Source organism: Myiozetetes cayanensis, unplaced genomic scaffold (genome assembly GCF_022539395.1).
Source record: "Myiozetetes cayanensis isolate MyiCay16 unplaced genomic scaffold, myiCay2020 scf5-8, whole genome shotgun sequence".
In the NCBI taxonomy this organism is placed as follows: domain Eukaryota; kingdom Metazoa; phylum Chordata; class Aves; order Passeriformes; family Tyrannidae; genus Myiozetetes; species Myiozetetes cayanensis.
This window is the reverse complement of record NW_026087742.1, coordinates 82629495-82646920: the sequence shown is the minus strand read 5'-3', so window position 1 is coordinate 82646920 and position 17426 is coordinate 82629495.

The window sequence follows — 17426 nt, the reverse complement described above, 5'->3', positions numbered from 1 at the left end:
CCCCATCTGGTTCATTCTGGGAGTGATCTCAGCTCTAGCACCACCAGCAGCTATAGTATGCATGTCACAGTATGCATATGGTCAAAAAAAAGAGTAAATTCTCCTGCTTAGTGTACCTGGGTGAGAAACCAGTTCAATTGTCTGGTGAGGAAAGGTGTGATCTGGGCCATGAATGGTGCTCCTGGAATAATATAGTGTGTGGTAAGACAAAAAGTCACCAACAATATAAAATGAAAACAAAGAGTTTTCAAGGGTTTATTATTTCAACATGTACTGGCTCATCACTTCCCATGATATGAAGCAATCAAAAACAGTCCTAGGAGCATGTATGCACATTATTTAAATTAGAAGAAAATGAAAAATAAGGATGGAAAACACTAAGCAAGTTAAAATATTTGTGGCTAATATTAACATTACTTTTTTTGAAAACAAAATCAAAAGAGGATGTGGAACAGGAAAAGGAACAAAATAAATCTTACAGTAGCAACAGCTTTTGGTGTTAGAAACAAAAATGGAAATAATCTGCTAGGCAATATAAATTAATTCGTTTGGAGAGAGGACACACAGGAACAGAGAAGGAAGATTTTTAAAGTAATTCTGAATAAACTTAGAAAAAAGTTAACCAACTTGAGTCAGAGAAAGACATTTCATGTGAGACCATTGCTGTTTCCCAGAGGTGAGCTATTCCAAGAAGCACCCTGTGTACAGGACTGAGAGGCACTTCTCCACTCAGTGTGCAATGAATTCTTGCACTTTCTCCCAAGGGCGCTGTGATGGTGGGCAGTGTCTGCAGGCTCTGAACAGGACCAGGCAAATATGTGGAAGTCGGGTACCTGAAAAGCTACTAAAAAGCATCGGAGATGGATGAACCCTCTAATATCCCTAATTCAACAGCTCTTGATGCTGGGGAAATACTTGAAGAATGGTCTGCAGGAGCTGCCAGAGTTGTGGATTATATCTGAGTAACGTCTGATGCCACTGCTGCAGGCACAATAGCAAAAGGATGACTAGGCTGACCCCAAAGGCTATTTCTTATGGGTATTTAAAGTGAATTGGTTCACAGAAAAGAGTAAAGTGAAAGCACTGAAGCGTAAGAACACCCAAGATGACCAAGGGAGCAAAAAGTTGTCCATACAAAAAAACCTTTAATTCACAACTTGTCAAAGAATACATATTTTCATTTATGCCAGCATAGATGAGCTGAAAAACAGAACATTTCCTCTCAGACAACTACAGACAGGGCTTTGGAGTCCTCATCCTCTGCTACAAAGAGCTTTGACTTAGTATATGGTGCTGAAATTCAGTCCATGAGGTGCAAAATAAAATTCACTGCCTGATAATTTTTTTTAAAGACTCTCTGGTTCTTTTGTCTCTGTAGAAATGCACACTAGGCAAATTAACTTACAGACAGTCCAGTTAACCTAATGGAATAGAAATTATCTCAACAATCTAAATCACCTAAAAACAAAAAAATAAAGCAAAAATTAAAAAAAAACAAATTAAAAACTTACTTTCCAAGCAGTGCACTGTCCAAAATGCCTTTTTTTTTTGATTTTAAAAAGTACTACACATATTTTACTTTTTTCTTTTGTTTATCCCCCTTCTTTCATTTCTGAGCTTCACCTGCAGTCAACACCTGTTGGTATTGCTGTAAACCAGCAATGTCTGGTTTACAGCAGTGCATTGTTGGATTAAGGGAAAGGGAAGAGAACTAAGAGGAGCTGCCAGCCCCCCCACCACTGCAGCTGCAGAGATTGCAATTGTCTGTGCAAAGTCCACCTGGTGAATCTGGGAAGCAGACAGTCAGAGAAAGAAAAATGAAAGTCGCAGAAACAGGTTTCACAAGATTTAAGAGCTCTTACTTAGAGTGGCAGAAAAATAAACTCTTTAATTTTAAAAACTCAGGAGACCAGAGAGTTTGCTGAAGTGTAAATCCACACTGCCTTTGTGTCTGAATAAGGTTATTTTTGAAAAATTTTGCAGGGATGATTATTATATCTTCCTAAATACAAAAGTTAATGATTTAAGAAATATCTCTTACATCCATATATTTTCATTAAAAAAAAAAACCCAGTAAAATTCTCAAAAAAGACAATTTCAAGTGCTCTTGTAAATAATGTTGTTCCTAATTTGGAGACTAAATTCAAAGAATAAAGAAAGAAATCTCTTATTCATGGTTCTAATGCACAGCCTTAGATATAAGGGGAATCACTCAGACTGTTTGTTTGATTAAGACTACCTAAAACTTATGCTTCATTCAAGGTTGTTGATTCATATTTTTCAACACTCCCCACCCCTCCTATCCCATATTTGATAGTAGAAAAGGTAGAAATTTATCAATGAATGATAAATTCAAGGTCAAAGAAATTTTAAATCTCTGGGTGGATGAAGAGTTGAAGCAGGACTACCATTTACTTTTTTTTTTTTTCCAAAACTTACCTTAATTTTAATGTTCCTTGGATCCTGTGTACCTGTGCATCATTTGGGCTGAGAAGCATCACAGATCAGCACTGGAACGTGTCTTGATTCTGGAGTATAATGAGAAATTGATTCAAAAGACTTCCCTTTTCACAAGACACTGCCTCAGAAAAGCCCATTACCAGGGCCACTTCCCACTGAGGGACTGAAGCACACCTCTGAATATGCAAACATTAACTAGAACCTCACCCAAGTTCTTTGAAATGCCTTGAAAGAGGCACACCTCTGCCTGACTAACTCAGAAGTCAGAGATGTTCATGTTTTCTTTGTTTTTCTATATGGAAGAGAAATGGTTTAAAAACTTTTTACATATTGCAATGAGCTTTTATCTTCTAAGAAAAAGTCAGATTAAAGAAGAAATAAAATCCCATAGTTCTAGCGTGCTTATGGAATTAAAATCCCAGAAAGGTCCTACCCTAGTCACCATTGCTCTCCTCATTTTTCAGTGGCTAATATGCATCTTTCAGCGCACATCAAATTAAAACAAACAAACACAAAATGGAAAGAAAACCAAAAGTTACAGAACTAATAAGGAAAAAGAACAAATAAATCTCATGTTTTGAACAGGTATGACTTAAACCCTTCATATCTGAAGCTTTGCCCAGCCTAACCTCTGAAATTGTCCTTCTACCTGGTTTGCCTTATAAATGAAGTTAGTTTGCAGCTATGAGATGTCAGATTGCAAGTCATACCAGCAAGTTATGAATGTAATTCAGGAGAGAGTTGACTGACTTGATAATAAGTGGGTTTGAAATCAACTTACCACTTTAATCATACACAATTATACTTTGCATTCCAGGTTTCCACCTTAAGTGGAATTTGGATGGGCAATAATGGATAAAAATTGTTCATTTTTATTTCTGGTACTGTGGTTTGGAACAGATATACCTCTTTTTTCATATTAAAAAGTTTAATCACTGAGAATCTGACTCATCTGAAACATAAGGTGCCAAGAATACATTATTTACTACCTTTTCAAATATTGCCAAATTAGGACAAAATATTATCCTCTTAGGTGTCATAAGCACTGCTATACAGGGCTGACGAGATCAAAGATTATATTTTCTATCATTTGCTAACTGGTTTGATCCTCTCCAGAGCACAGAACCTGGCTCTTCTGCTTTGTTTTCCCCCGTTTTTAAATACTGGGCACACAGCAGAGAAATGCTGACAAGGGAAGGATCCCATGCACTCCCCTTGCTTTGACGGCTCATTCAGTGAACTGGTAGAGACCTAAAGATCTTCACTCGCATCCCAGGCAACAGTTGTTAGAGTTATGTACGGAAATAGCTTTATGCTTCCAGTACGTAAGTTAAAAATACAGGTTTTAAAAAACACAAACAAACAAACAAACAAAAAAATCCAACCAAAGAAATGTCATATAGAGGCTCAATAGAATGTTTCAGCCTATTAATATTAAAGCCTTAAAAACTACAACTTCATCTTTTGGGTGTCTCTTTCTTTCAAAAAAGTATTTCTGGCTGTGATTACTGTGACTATTTTGTATCTAGATTTCTCCTATACATAGATTCAATAAGTTAATCTTGACTTGAGATCATAAGAGAATGCATTTAGGTTCATGTGGGTTTGGGGGGGTTTCTGTTAAAACTAAATAATACAATTAATCAAGGCAAGGCTAAACCAGTAGCCTTTGTCTCTGATATCTTGAATCCAATTGCTTCCTTGTTCTGGTGTTTATCAGACATGATCTTAAGGTGGGGATGTACAAAACCACACTTTTCTAAGAATGAACTCAATAAAGGAAGGTAAATGCTTCTTGAGAACTTTGACTGTATATAGAAGTCTGTTGTATTTAAGTGAGAAGAGTGTGACTTGGAATCTCAGATCCAATGGTAATAGTGGCAAACCTGATCACAAACCCAGTACTTAATTTTTAAAATGTAGAATACTTATTTTCCCATTGTATCTTCTGCTTACTAGAAAAACATGTAAATTTTCTCTGGTAAAGGTGTGGTTTGTACATGGAATTGATGGTAGCACATTAGCAATTGCAGCATGTTTCTTCCTCTTTTCTTACACCAATAGCACAGTGCCATTGCAGATTTCAGAGAAAAGCAATTTTATACCTGGCAGTATATTTTCTGGAGTTTTATAATCATGTAAAATAATTACAGAGTTTTTATTTGATTTTTTTAATTTTCCCATGTTGTTAATTTATTCAGAAAAGCAAGAATGGTAGGAATCCGACACTTTTCCCATCCTTAATAGACCCTCACACTGAACTAATGGTTCCAGTCCATCAAAGTGATGTGTTGGAACCACATGTGGATCTGAGCTAATCAAAACAGCGTGACATAATTAAGAATATCCATAAAGCCAGAGCACTCTGCAAATACTCCACCCAGGGTTTAGGTGCCTGTGAAAAGGAATGAGTGCTTAGAGCGCAGGATTTATGGAGTTAGCAATGTTTAGTACTCGACAGCCATTTTTTCCACAATTGTTTGAACCCTGTGTGGAGCTAGTTCCAGTGAAGTCCCATGCATATGACTAAAGGGCATGGGCTTTCCCTTCCCACAGGCCCTCACAGTCTAGTTTGTGGTGTTAACAGACTAGTGTTTGTAATCATCTTCTGAGGGAATTTGGGGTGCTCTTTAGTTTCAGGTCTGTTTATACCAAGAGAGGAAGAGGGGGAAATCTCATGTTTTGCTTTGCACTGATGTGAAAATGAAGTTTCAGAGATTTGGGCTGTTAATGAAATGTTTCACTGCAAAAGGGTAGTGAGGCAGGCTTGAAGGAGAGCAGTAAGGTAAAGAAAGTTTCCTGGTAGTGATATATGCTTGTTAGCAGAAGCGAATTTTAACATCACAGTTTTCTACTGCTATAACTAAACTGCCACCATTTGGGGCTGTTAATCCTGTTTTAAAATTGATCTCAGATAATTTTTCTGCTTCACATAATAGGGATGGCAGATATCCATGCAACCTTCTACTCCACATATGCAGCCTCAAAATGTAACATTCCTTTTGTCGTGAATTACTATTGTAACACTTTTCAAACTAGATGGATGTATATGTACATACATTAGTTCAAGGCTTGACAGAGAAAGTAATTTCTTGGAGATGATGTCTCTTGGCTTTCCAAAACTTTTCAGCTACAGCAAATATACATCTCTTGACAGTGAAAGTCAACTTTAGATACAATGCCTCTGATCTAGTTTCTCCGTTTTGCTCCACCTGTAAAGGTTAATATCAATTACAGTCAAATCCTACAGGCAGAGATTTATGAGACAGTAATGTGAAGGTTTGGGCTACACTGTAGGGTATGCTGACTTTGCATCAGGAGTGGGAATGAGCCCTATAAAGGAGTGCAATACTATGTAGGTGTACTCGGTCTCGCCTAATAGGGAGGAATCAGTGAAAGGCTTCAATTATAAAAATAGTGTTGATAGTATTATGATTACAACACCGTTAGACTAAATCAGACCCATTTAACACCTTAGGATACACACTACTTTTAATGAGGAAGAGAAGGACAGTGGTGGTGGGTTGAATGGAATAAACCAGAACCCTAATATTTTCTGAGTGAAGAATTGCGGCACAGAGACATTATACAAGTTTTCCAAATCACCAGAAATATCTGAAATAGCTAATTGCTACTATTCTGAACTTTCCATTTTAAACTTAACACACTACATAAAAAAACTCAGAGCACTGGTCAGAAGCTGATGTCTCATTGTGCACACATATTCCCTCTGAGGTGATGGTGAGATTACTGATGAATCACAATAGTTGTGACAATAAGCAGCCTAAGAGACTAAGGCTTGAAAGAGTGATTCATCTTTTACCATGAAAACAATAGATATGCATCCTAATTATTTCTAGGAAGAGATCCTTCTCTATTGTTTGAAGGGAACTGGTGAAACATAGCCTAACACAGAGAAAATTCCTAGACACTTAAGAGCATATGTATCAACATCTGATTGTTAACTTTTGCAACTATTCCTGATCAGATATTCGAGCACTGACAACAGAATACTTTATATATATATATATACACTTCATCAGCTAAAAACTCCTGGAATCAAATAGGAGACTAACAAAGCATGTCCTGTTCACCTTAATTCATGCTTAGCTCTTAGAGCCAGTTTGATGGCTGTTGTGCTGCAAACAGCAACTCTGCTTGGTCAGAGGTGTGTGATGTGTCTGTTTCTGTATTGGAACTACTAAAAGCTGTGTATATCTCATTGTATATCTCAAGGAGGCAGAGACCTCAATGACACCTGTGTAAGTCTTCTTATAACTCAGTTTTCCCAGTTACCAGAATTAAACAGTGCTATTAAAGCACCACGTTAGTCTATAGAGCATCTTCCCACTAGACCTGTACTTGCAGCACTTTAGCTACTGGAGGGCATAGTGTATGGTCAGAGAACGAGCAAACAAACCCTGAGGAGTCAAACAGAAAAGACTTTAAGATATATGCTCAGTTTTTTCTCAGTCACAAGTCTTGGAATAGGATTAATCCTGTTTGTGTTTGTGCAGTCTAGGACTAGGATTCAGATATCTGAAAACTGACATCTACAAGGAGTTTGTTGTTCAGTTTTCCATTACAGCTAATGGAGATCCAGCTAAAACAAGCAATCAACTAAAAAGAGAGACAAGGAGAAAGGGAAGAGAGGAGACTCACCTCACCTTCAGCTAGACCCATACAATAAATCTGATAAATCACACTGTAAATTGTTTTGATTAAATGCGCACATAAATTAATTTCAGACCCCTAAAATTGTTACAAATGAAGTATCTGCTCCCTCTGTTTGGATGAAACCTTTAAAACTCTAAAAATTAACAAACTGGGGGGGAAAAAAAGGGTGCTAAATAAAAAACCTTCTTTTCCACTCCATTCCTTTCATGGGGTACTTTTAATTTCTCTCCATCTTTCCTCTATACAATTGATTTAAGAATGTCCCTCAGAATGGAGCATTTTATTTTCCTTCCCAAGTGGTATGAAGAAAACATTACAGACATTGTTATTTCTCATTGCTAAAAAAAAATAAACCAGGAAATATTTTGATAAAATCTTAAAATGCTCGATATTTAATAAAACTGATATGTTATCAATTTCAGAAAGTTTTGTAAGAAGATCCTACTGAACTCTACAACTTTGCCTAAAAATAATTTGAGAGTTCAGGGTGAGGTTTTTTTTCAGTTTCCCAGTGGAGGGTACTTGATTTTCCTGATTAAAAAATATTTTTTTTCCTTGAGAATTGATAGAAAAAAATGAAGGTGGAGGAAAAGATGGGTTTAAATCTGTCAGTCAAAGGAGGGCTTCTCTAGCTCAGCCCTGTCCTTCTTGACAGAGGAGGGGAGGGTTCCTGCCTCTGGGAAGAATTTGAGAGAATGGAATGAACCTTTCCTGAAGTTTAAAAAGGAATGTTGCTAGGATTTACCTTTGGCAGAGGTTCACAGCTGTTGCAGTCCATTCACTCCTCAGTCCCACAACAAGAATGCATGCTTTTCTGATGATGGAAGATGAGAGAATAGAGCCCTCTATGGTGTTATTTCAACTGCAAAGCTTAGATAATTCCCCATTTAGCATGCAGGGAAGTCCCAGTGAGACATACTCCTCATTCTGAGGTGATTTCTCAAAGCTGTGGCTTCCACTATGGATCAAACTTGCCTTTGAATTTTGAAACAAAAATTTGAAACTTAAAATTTGAAACATTTTCAAGTCCTTTCCCACATGCTGTCCATTGTTACTTCCCTTTTACCGTAGATCAGCTTATTCACCTCCTTGAGTCCAGTCAGATCAGAAAATCCGTCAGATACGTGTTTGATGACAGGAGATACTTTTTTTTTGAATCCTTATTAGTGCACTGGATCATGCAATCAGTACCAGCTCTCTCGACCCACAAATACACGTTTACCAAACTGAGTCAGGGTTGTCATCACTCTGTTAGGCTGCTCCATGCCTTAGGCTGTCACATTAATTTAGCCACTTCCATTTCATTTTGTCTGGTAAGTGGATGTGGCTAAATGTTTTTCTTCTTTTAAGCAGCTGTTCCTTAGTTTAACAAAGGTTTATTTCTGAAGAACCATAGAACCATAAAATGGTTAAGGCTGGAAGGGACCTCAAAGATCATCTCGTTCCAATGCCATGCCATGGGCAGGGATGCCACCCACCTTGATCAGATTGCTGAGGGCCCTATTCAAGATAGCTTTGAACACTTTCAGAGATGGGAATCCACAGTCCCTCTAGGTAACCTGTTCCAGTGCTTCACTACCATCACAGTAAAGAATTTCTTCAAATACTTCCAATCTGAATCTACTGTCTTTCAATTTAAAGCCATTACCTTATCTCATGTATACCCTATCTCATCTCTTACCAATAAACTATTGGAGTTACCAGTACTCCTATTAGAATAGACCTCTGATAACATGGCTGAGATTTAGACATGTCCTTTGAGCAAAAAGATTAGCCAAACCAGGAAAGTTTGTGATCAACAGGTCAGTAGAGAAGGCTGCTAAATCTGAGAAGGATACAGCAGTGTGATAAAGATGACTGCAGCTAGGCGTGTGATCTTTTCAGCTTTCTTTTCAGCTAAAACCAGAGTTGATTTAACAGAGTGATTATTCTCAATGTGGGCAGAAAGCATACTAACAACTATTTGATATTTAGAGTTTAAAAATTACCATGTTCTTCTTGAATATCTGATAGGAAAAATTACACAAACTTGAAAAATACAAGGCAAATAGTTGTTAAAAAGGCTTGAAAGGGAAAGAAAAAAAAAAGCAGAACTTAATTGGATACAAACTTGGACAGCAGATCAAAGAATGAAGTACATCTAAGAATAAAATTACTCGAATGCAAAACGGCACTATTAGAACACAATATGCCCAAGTTTGCTAAGAAATACTGAAAGGCAGAGGAAGCACATCATTACTTTACTTCTCTAATATTTCCTCACACAATACTCAGAGTAACTTAGACTGGAAATGTCTTGGCAAAATTCTATGTGAGTGAGAGCATAATGTTGAGTGCATGGGAAAGAAATTAAGTACTTATGTTACTGCTGTATAATCACAGTTTCAGACTGACATGTATCACCTTTCTAGGAATTTCTAGGAATAATCAGGTAATTGTCATTGCAACTTAAAAGGTAAAGGAATTCTGAAATAAAGAATTTTCAGTCTTTTCAGTACGGATATTTTTATGTACACAAATCAGGTTTAAGTATCATTATTTTCAATGAAGAGAAATACACTGACAAAACAACTCCCCCCTCATGCTGTTCATTTTCACTCAGAAAGTATCTATTTCTCTTCACAATTTCTGAAATGAGCACAGAGTCATGCAACTAAGTTACAGGTGACTCTGATATGCAGTTTTAATCTACACTTCAGAAAATAATTCTATTCTTGAAGTTTATTTTAACATTCACTGTATGGAGAGATAATGAATAAAATTACTGTAAATAAAAGCATAATTTAGTCTAATTGGTCAATGGACTTACAAATTCAAGGTTGATCTTGTAAGTATATAAACTCTGTTCACGGAACTTATGTTTCAGTAAAAAGATTCAAGAGCTTTAATTCCAGAAAAAATAAAATTAAATTATTGACTATTAAATTAAAATAAATCAGTAAAAAAATTCTAGGATTAAGACTTAATAATGTCTGTAGCTAAAAACCTTTATCTAAACTATTTCTAATTTTCCACTTTTTTAACCAATTTTTTGTATATGGAGTAAACACTGAGATTAGCTCAGTTGGTTAGAGCATGGTTTTAACAACCCCAAGGTCATGGGTTTCATCCCCACATAGGCCATTCACTTAAGAATTGGACTCAATGATCCCTTCCAGCTCAATATTCTGTGATTCTGACTCAGCAAAAATGTCAAGGTGAGATGTTTACACCACAATAAATGTCCCATTGTTGGTTGGAGACTGGATTTAAGTTTCAGATTGTAGTAGACTCCAACTCCAATGTAGGTTATTTCCTGATGAAGTACTCCAACAAAAAATCCAAGTCCATTCTGTAATAAATCTATTAAGTGTGTTGTTTCTTTTAAAATATTATTTCTGTCACTGCATGAATAAAAATTAATCCAGTAAAGTGCCTTTACTTGGTGCAAAGTTTTGCTCCCCAGTATAGGTTTGTGTGACCTGGAGATGTCTCCTCCTACCCTGACAGCTGCAAATATATAGAACCAGATATTTCCATATATGAGTCACAGTCTGAAGTAATATCTCAGAAGCATGAGCTTTGGAGAGAGTTTACTGCAATCATATTTTGTAGAACCACAAAAGCACAGAACAGTTTGGGTTGGAAGGACCTTTAAACATCAACTAGTCCAACATCCCTGCCGTAAGGTTGCTCAGAGTTCCACCCAACCTGGCCTTGAACACTGCCAATGAAGGAGAGTCCACAGCTTCTCTGGGCAACCTGTTCACAGAGATTGGGCATAGCCCCAGCACAGCTGCAGGATCTTGCACTTGGCCTTTTTGAACTCCAGGAAGTTTGCATGAGCCCGCTCCTCAACTCTTTCAAGCTCTCTCTGGATGGCATCCCTTCTCTCTAGGGCGTCAGCTGCACCACTCAGACTGGGATCACCCACAAGCTCGCTGAGGGTGCATCCCACTGTCCATGACATTACTGAAGAGGTTAAAAAAAAGGTCTTACAGAGGAGATCTACAAAGGGATTATTTGAAACAGAATTTGAAATGTATGGGCAGAAATGCCCAGCATAGAGAAAACGTACTTTAGAGTACAATGCATGGAGTTACCCAATGCTGCTACTTAGAGAAAAATTTTCCTTCTGAATTAGTGTGTTTTGTCAGTCTTTGGCAGGGGAGGGAGTAGGGTGAGAATTAAAGCAGAACAGAAGAGATATAAACCAAAGAACTAGGTGACTAAATAATGAATGACTGAGTGCCATCAAGAAGCAAAATTTAGCCCTCTAAAGCTTTCATGTGGCCTTCATCTTGTACACAGGCAGTACCTTGCTGCTTTCCAGGCTCAGTAATCAGCCTTTGCTTCTGTTACTTGGGAAGATTCTCAAAGTGGCCACATGGTGGTAGCCTAGGATCAGAGACAAGCAAGTTAATCATGAAGAGAAAGGAAATAAAGAGAAAAAATGCTTCTTCTTGTAAACTGAAAAAATGTATGTCTGGATATGTCACCACCACACAGTGAGGAACTGAGCTATATTTCAGCTTCCAGGTATTGTAATATTCAGGGTAGGACTGCCTTGTGTACCTACTGCATAGCCCTATAATGAGATTTGCTACGTGTTATAAGCTCTCCACTCTTTCAGAAAAGTTTATATCTAGCAATATTCTGCTTACACTTTCCCTTCCATGCGAGGTCAGTATCTCATCAACTGCAGTCTCCTACAAGTTCCCCTTTTCTTCTAAAGTACAAAACAGAAGGTTTAAACAAATCTCCTTGCTATAGTCTCAGTGTGTCTTATTCATCAGAGAAAAACAAACAGCTTTGACTGTATGCTATAAATTAAGGAAAAGAAGTGTTTTGGACAAAATCAGCTGGTTCCATAATTTGAGAAGATCGGGTGGTATTTGAAAATTCAGTCAATAGATTCTTAGCCCTGTTCCTTCTAAGGGCGTAAACTCTACTTGTAAGATTTGAAGCATAGCTTGGTTGTGTAAAAATATGAAGACAGAGTTTGTATTCTACAGAAAACATCAACATTCTACAGAAAATATCATCTACAGAAAACAGCACTAGACTACCACCTGATGCGGTTTGGTTTTTTTTTTAATCTCAGTGAATACAACTTGAGTAACGTGCATGCTGGGTTACGTAAAAAGGTGAAGACAGAGTTTGTATTCTACAGAAAACATAATTGGCCTGAAGCCAGCTTGGGGCTTGCTTAAATACTACACAGATCTGAGTATTTATTGGTGGAACTAAAGAAAAAAAAATAAAAAGGGGTAAAAAAAAAATTACAAGGAAAAAAAGGCAAAGCCAGTCCTAAACCATATATCACTTGCTTTCTGCTTCTGATATCTCACATAAAAGATGACTAAGTTAAAGTAGACTAAGCTGGAGAAACAAAAAATAAAAATGAAAGAATGAAAGATTCTCTTTTGATTAATAATCTTTTCATTACTGTAACTGCAGTGTTCACTCATCATTATCTATGAAGAAGACTAAATACACTAGTCATATAAAGGTTATACAATTTTTCTGGTTTTAAGAAGAATACAGATTGACCCAAAAGGTCTGTGATAAAATGTGCTGATCTTGGATGCCTTTAGACTACTCTGGCATGCAACTCCCTTCCCTTTCATTAAGTAAACCAAATCATCCTTCTCACTGCACAGCATCTAGGGAGAGCTTTATCATCTGGTTGTCTGGTTTGGTGAAAACATCCATGTTGAGGTCAAACACTGATTATGAGACTCTAATTGACAAGACTGGGATGCATATATAGTATCCCAAAACCTCTCCTGAGGTGATCTTGGGCCTTTTGTGAATTATCATGAAATCTTACACTCCATACAGTTAGTCAAATTGCCTGAACTGAAATTGATAACATATTGTTTACTCTGTGTAAATACTGAAGATTTCAACTTTTCCAATCTATATGAAAATTTTTATTAATTAATGAAAATCGCATGAAAATAAACTAAGGTTTTTATCCCAGCTCAGTTTCCTGTATCCTAATTCACTGTGTCAGTTATCACTAATGCTGGGACTCAGGGTTCCAAAAATAATTCTGTTCTTAGAACAGAACAGGGTCCAGTTTCAAGAATTAGAGAAGTTGAGTAGTCACAAAAGTCTCAGCACTGTCTGCGTACTGTAGCAGGGCTCTTTCAATTCCTCTACAGACCAGCATCTAGAACAAAAAATCGGGTTTTTTCTCCCATTTCCTGTTTTATGAAGAAAATCTTTGTACTGAAGAAATACATTGGCCCATAATTCACAAAGTCTCTCAGCCTCCCAACTGTAATGTGATTTGTCAAAACAAACTTTTATTATAATTGTGGACTTCTGTTATTTGCCTGCTGTTTATGGACATGCTTGATGCAAATATTCTTTTATGAACTATAAACAGCCAGATAGCATAGCTGTTCTCAGATTAGTGCCACAATTCTTCCACATGTGTGTGCTTCAGCCCCTCACTTCCTTCGGGACAATGTTTCCCTTGCTGAAGGGACTTTTTGAAAGACTTAGTAAGCATCAGTTTTGAAGGACTAAGCAAATTCTGTGTTCTCTTACTGACACTCCTTGGCTTTCTTAGCCGATTAGTTTTCTATCAGGCTCAATGAGACTCTCTTGTTTTTCTATCTGAAATCACATTAACCTTTCTTTGTATTTTTATCCTGTGAAACGTTTATGCAAAATTCAGTTCTAACATGAAGCCACCAGTGAGGGAGAAACAAAACCTAAACCATAAAACTCTTCTGATATCCATCTCAGGGGAAACCTTTTACAAAAAGACAAACATGCACTTGAAGTGCTGATTTGCTCTGTCAAGTTCACGTTAAATCTCACAGAAATCAGTTTGCTGAATGGTTCTTTGCACCTCTGAAAGTGAAGCCTATATTTTATTTTGTCTTTGGCTTCTTTCCACTGTTATATTTTCACAGTGTGTTATGTATATATTATGTGTGTGGTTTTGCATCTGTTCCCACAAGCCTCCAATGAAATGTCCCTTTCATAGTCTTTTATGCAAACTGGTAGTCTTTAGAAGGAAGGGAATAAACAAGGTGCAACACTTTCTCTTAACTAAGAAGAAACTACTGACTGTGCATACTCAAACAGCATTAGTTCAGCTGTTGTTAATGACAATATGTGCTTGAACATCATCCATCTACCTCTCTTTTCTGTTTGTTGTACAGGAAGCAAATCAGGAAAAAAAAAAAAAATTTAGGTTAAGTCTCATTCCTCTGTAGAGTAGCTACTGATTATAAAATTTGCTCTGTTTCCTTTATTTCTCTCTGTTCTAAACTTTTTGATCTGTTTCACCAACCAAGTTTCCCTTTTACAGTGAACTTTCACCACTTTGCCATTCATTATTGAAGGGAAAGTGTCACATCCAAGGCAGCTTTACAATCACTGTGGGGTGGAGGAGTACATTTTTAAAACTTCTTATCTCCTTACAAACTTACAGAAGACAGATTTCAATCATTTCACTTGGAAAATTATTGCAAACCTAGAGAGAGAATGAAGGTTAGTTCTTCCCTGAAGTAGGCAAATAACCCAGCAGTTCTCTGAAAGACTGACAGGCGCAACCAACTCTTCATGCTGAGCTCCAGGGAATCACAGGTGAGCATATCCTAAGCCTTCCTTAGTTTGTGGGAGAAACACTAGAAACATGAGACATACCTGTAGCAGCTGCATCCATTGAGATATAGTGTTGTTCTGTGAACCCTCCAAGAGGTTTTGAGGGAAGCCATTCCAGGAACTTACTTGCCAAAGCATTCCCTTCCAGTGCACATGCTCAGGATGTAAAAACGCTGATATCAAAGAGAAAGGTAATAAAATTGGTGCTATGCCTTGCAGCACTAGACTACCACTGATGCTGGTTTTTTTCTTTATCTCGTTAGCAAATACAATTTGAGTAACTTGCATGCTGGATTGTCAGGAGAGTGCTTGTCTTACAAAGTGTTAAAGCTTATCTGGTGCCAGCTTGGCATTTTGCCACAGGTGCTACAGAGGAAGAGTTGGTTTAACTGAATTTTCTCTAGTCATTGCAATATCTCATAAGTAATGAGATTTTCTTGGGACCCAAATGGAATATGCATGCTAGTCCCAAGATCAGCAATTAGCTTTTGTTCTAACTGAACATAATGATATAGAATGACATTTCACAACTTGACTGTTCCCTTTCTGTATACTATAGAACACTGAAAGAGAAACAGTGCTGAAGATTTCGGTTTCTGCAAGACCTACTCATTAGTCTGAAAGACATACCAGATTGTTCCTTATCTAGAACTCTCATCATTAAGGCTATTTTATTTGTATTTTTGCAATTTAACTTATTTCATTTTGTTTGTATTTTTGCAATTTAACTTATTTCCTGAGGTTAAGTTATAATTTTTGGGCTTCAGTTGCAAACAATTCTTGTGCCTTTTCGGGGGACACATGGTGAGGGCAACTTATGTGAAAGTTCACCAGTTACCACATCTTGGAACTAAATTAAATACCAAGGTGTGAACCAAATTTTGGGACAAGTTCTTTTTCTGTCACTACCGACAAAGAAAACATCCGTAGTGTTATTCTGCATGATCTTGTTTTCATGAGTGACTTCACCAGAAGGTTTATGTGTTTAATGTTCGATTACCTAGTGATGCCTACAGTTCTGAATCAGGTCCTATATTTTTCCTCCTGACTGGCATATAGAGAGTACATATCAAGTGTCCAGTTGGTTGGGAGATTTCATGTACCACTGGTGGGATTTAGATCCTTTTCTGCTCTGGCCTTTCTAAATCCTGCCATTTTTTTATCTTTTCTTTTTTCTTTTTTTTTTTCTTGTCCTTTTTCCTAGGAAATCCGCCCTTAACAGGTTTGAGGACATCATGGCAATGTGTTTTGTCAATAGTTCAATTAAAAGTGAATGCAGAGTTAACTGACACTTTGTAAAGCAGGAAGCCTGCCAATGTACTGAAGAACATAATTAAAAAATCCAAGACATCACTGGATCAATACAATTGTTTTCCTGGATTCATCCCTCTAACAATGGTAAGTGTTCTGAGAAGTTCTCATCTATTAAACTAGAAAATAAGAATCACAGGGTTACAGTGTGTCTACTACACAGCAACTCATATTTCCTGACATACTGGAAATCTTTGTGGTTGCATACTTAGGCCTTTCCACAGAAGACCCATTTCATTCTGATACATTTATGGATGCATATGAAAGTCAGTTGTTTAGCTTTGAACCTACACAGCATTATTGTCAACTAGCTGGGCACGCTGAGCACACCTTATGGAAAATGAGGTTTCATGTTCACTGAAATAAATCTATCCCAAAACCATAATTCACTCCAATTTTATAGAAGTGTCTGCATCAGAAAGTGAGAAAGAGAACAAAAGGCCTTACTTCTGTAGGTCCTGAAATGAAGTGTCTTAGCAGGGAATACAGTAGTGTCCTGCTGTTTACTCTGTGAATAAAATTGAGGAATTGAGATCCGAAGAAGAGGAAATGTCTCAAGAACCATCCCCCACATATTCCTTCTCTGCCCAGAAGAGCAAAAAGAATAAAGGCTGATGGGAATGAAGCTGTACAAGATACAGACAGACGGACAGATTTAATTTGATTTACCAGTCCTCCAACGAGAAATAACAAATACATATGGCAAGACTAATACACTCAGTGAACACTATAAGTAATCAGATTTAAATGCTGTTGTCTACTCTAATAACTTCATTTTCCTGTTCACAATATTTAAAGGTGAGGAAGGCAGAGGATTCCATGCTCAGACTGTACATGAAAAGATAGAAGCAATGTTTCTCAGTTCCAGGACACTAGCACAGGCAAGTAACACTCTTTGTTTGGTCACTCAGGGTATTTGCATATCAAGAAACTTTTCCTGTTCTGCGCACTGAATTCACCCAGCCCAGGAAAATGTGTACATGTGTCGAGTAGGAGAGTTGTTGAGACTGGTGACATTGGCTTGTTACCCATCTACAGGAAATGAGGCTGGCTAGTGCAAAACTGGGGACAGCTGTTTTGAAGGCCAAAACGCTGGGCTTCTACTCCTGTGCAGGGCAGTGATCCAAAACAAAGAGCAGAAAACGGTGGCACGGCTTTAAGCAGTGGTACCTGACCTATGCTTGAGGCATAAGGGAGACTCGTAAACTCATCTGCTTTTCAGGTGGTGCCCTGTACAAGCATCTATACGAAAAATGTGTGACAGAAATGAGTGAAAATGATGTGAATGAAGTCATGAAAAGTCCTTCTGTTCTGACCTATTTGTCTCCCTGTAGCTGCTCTTCTCCCCATTGCATTACAGAAGTAACACC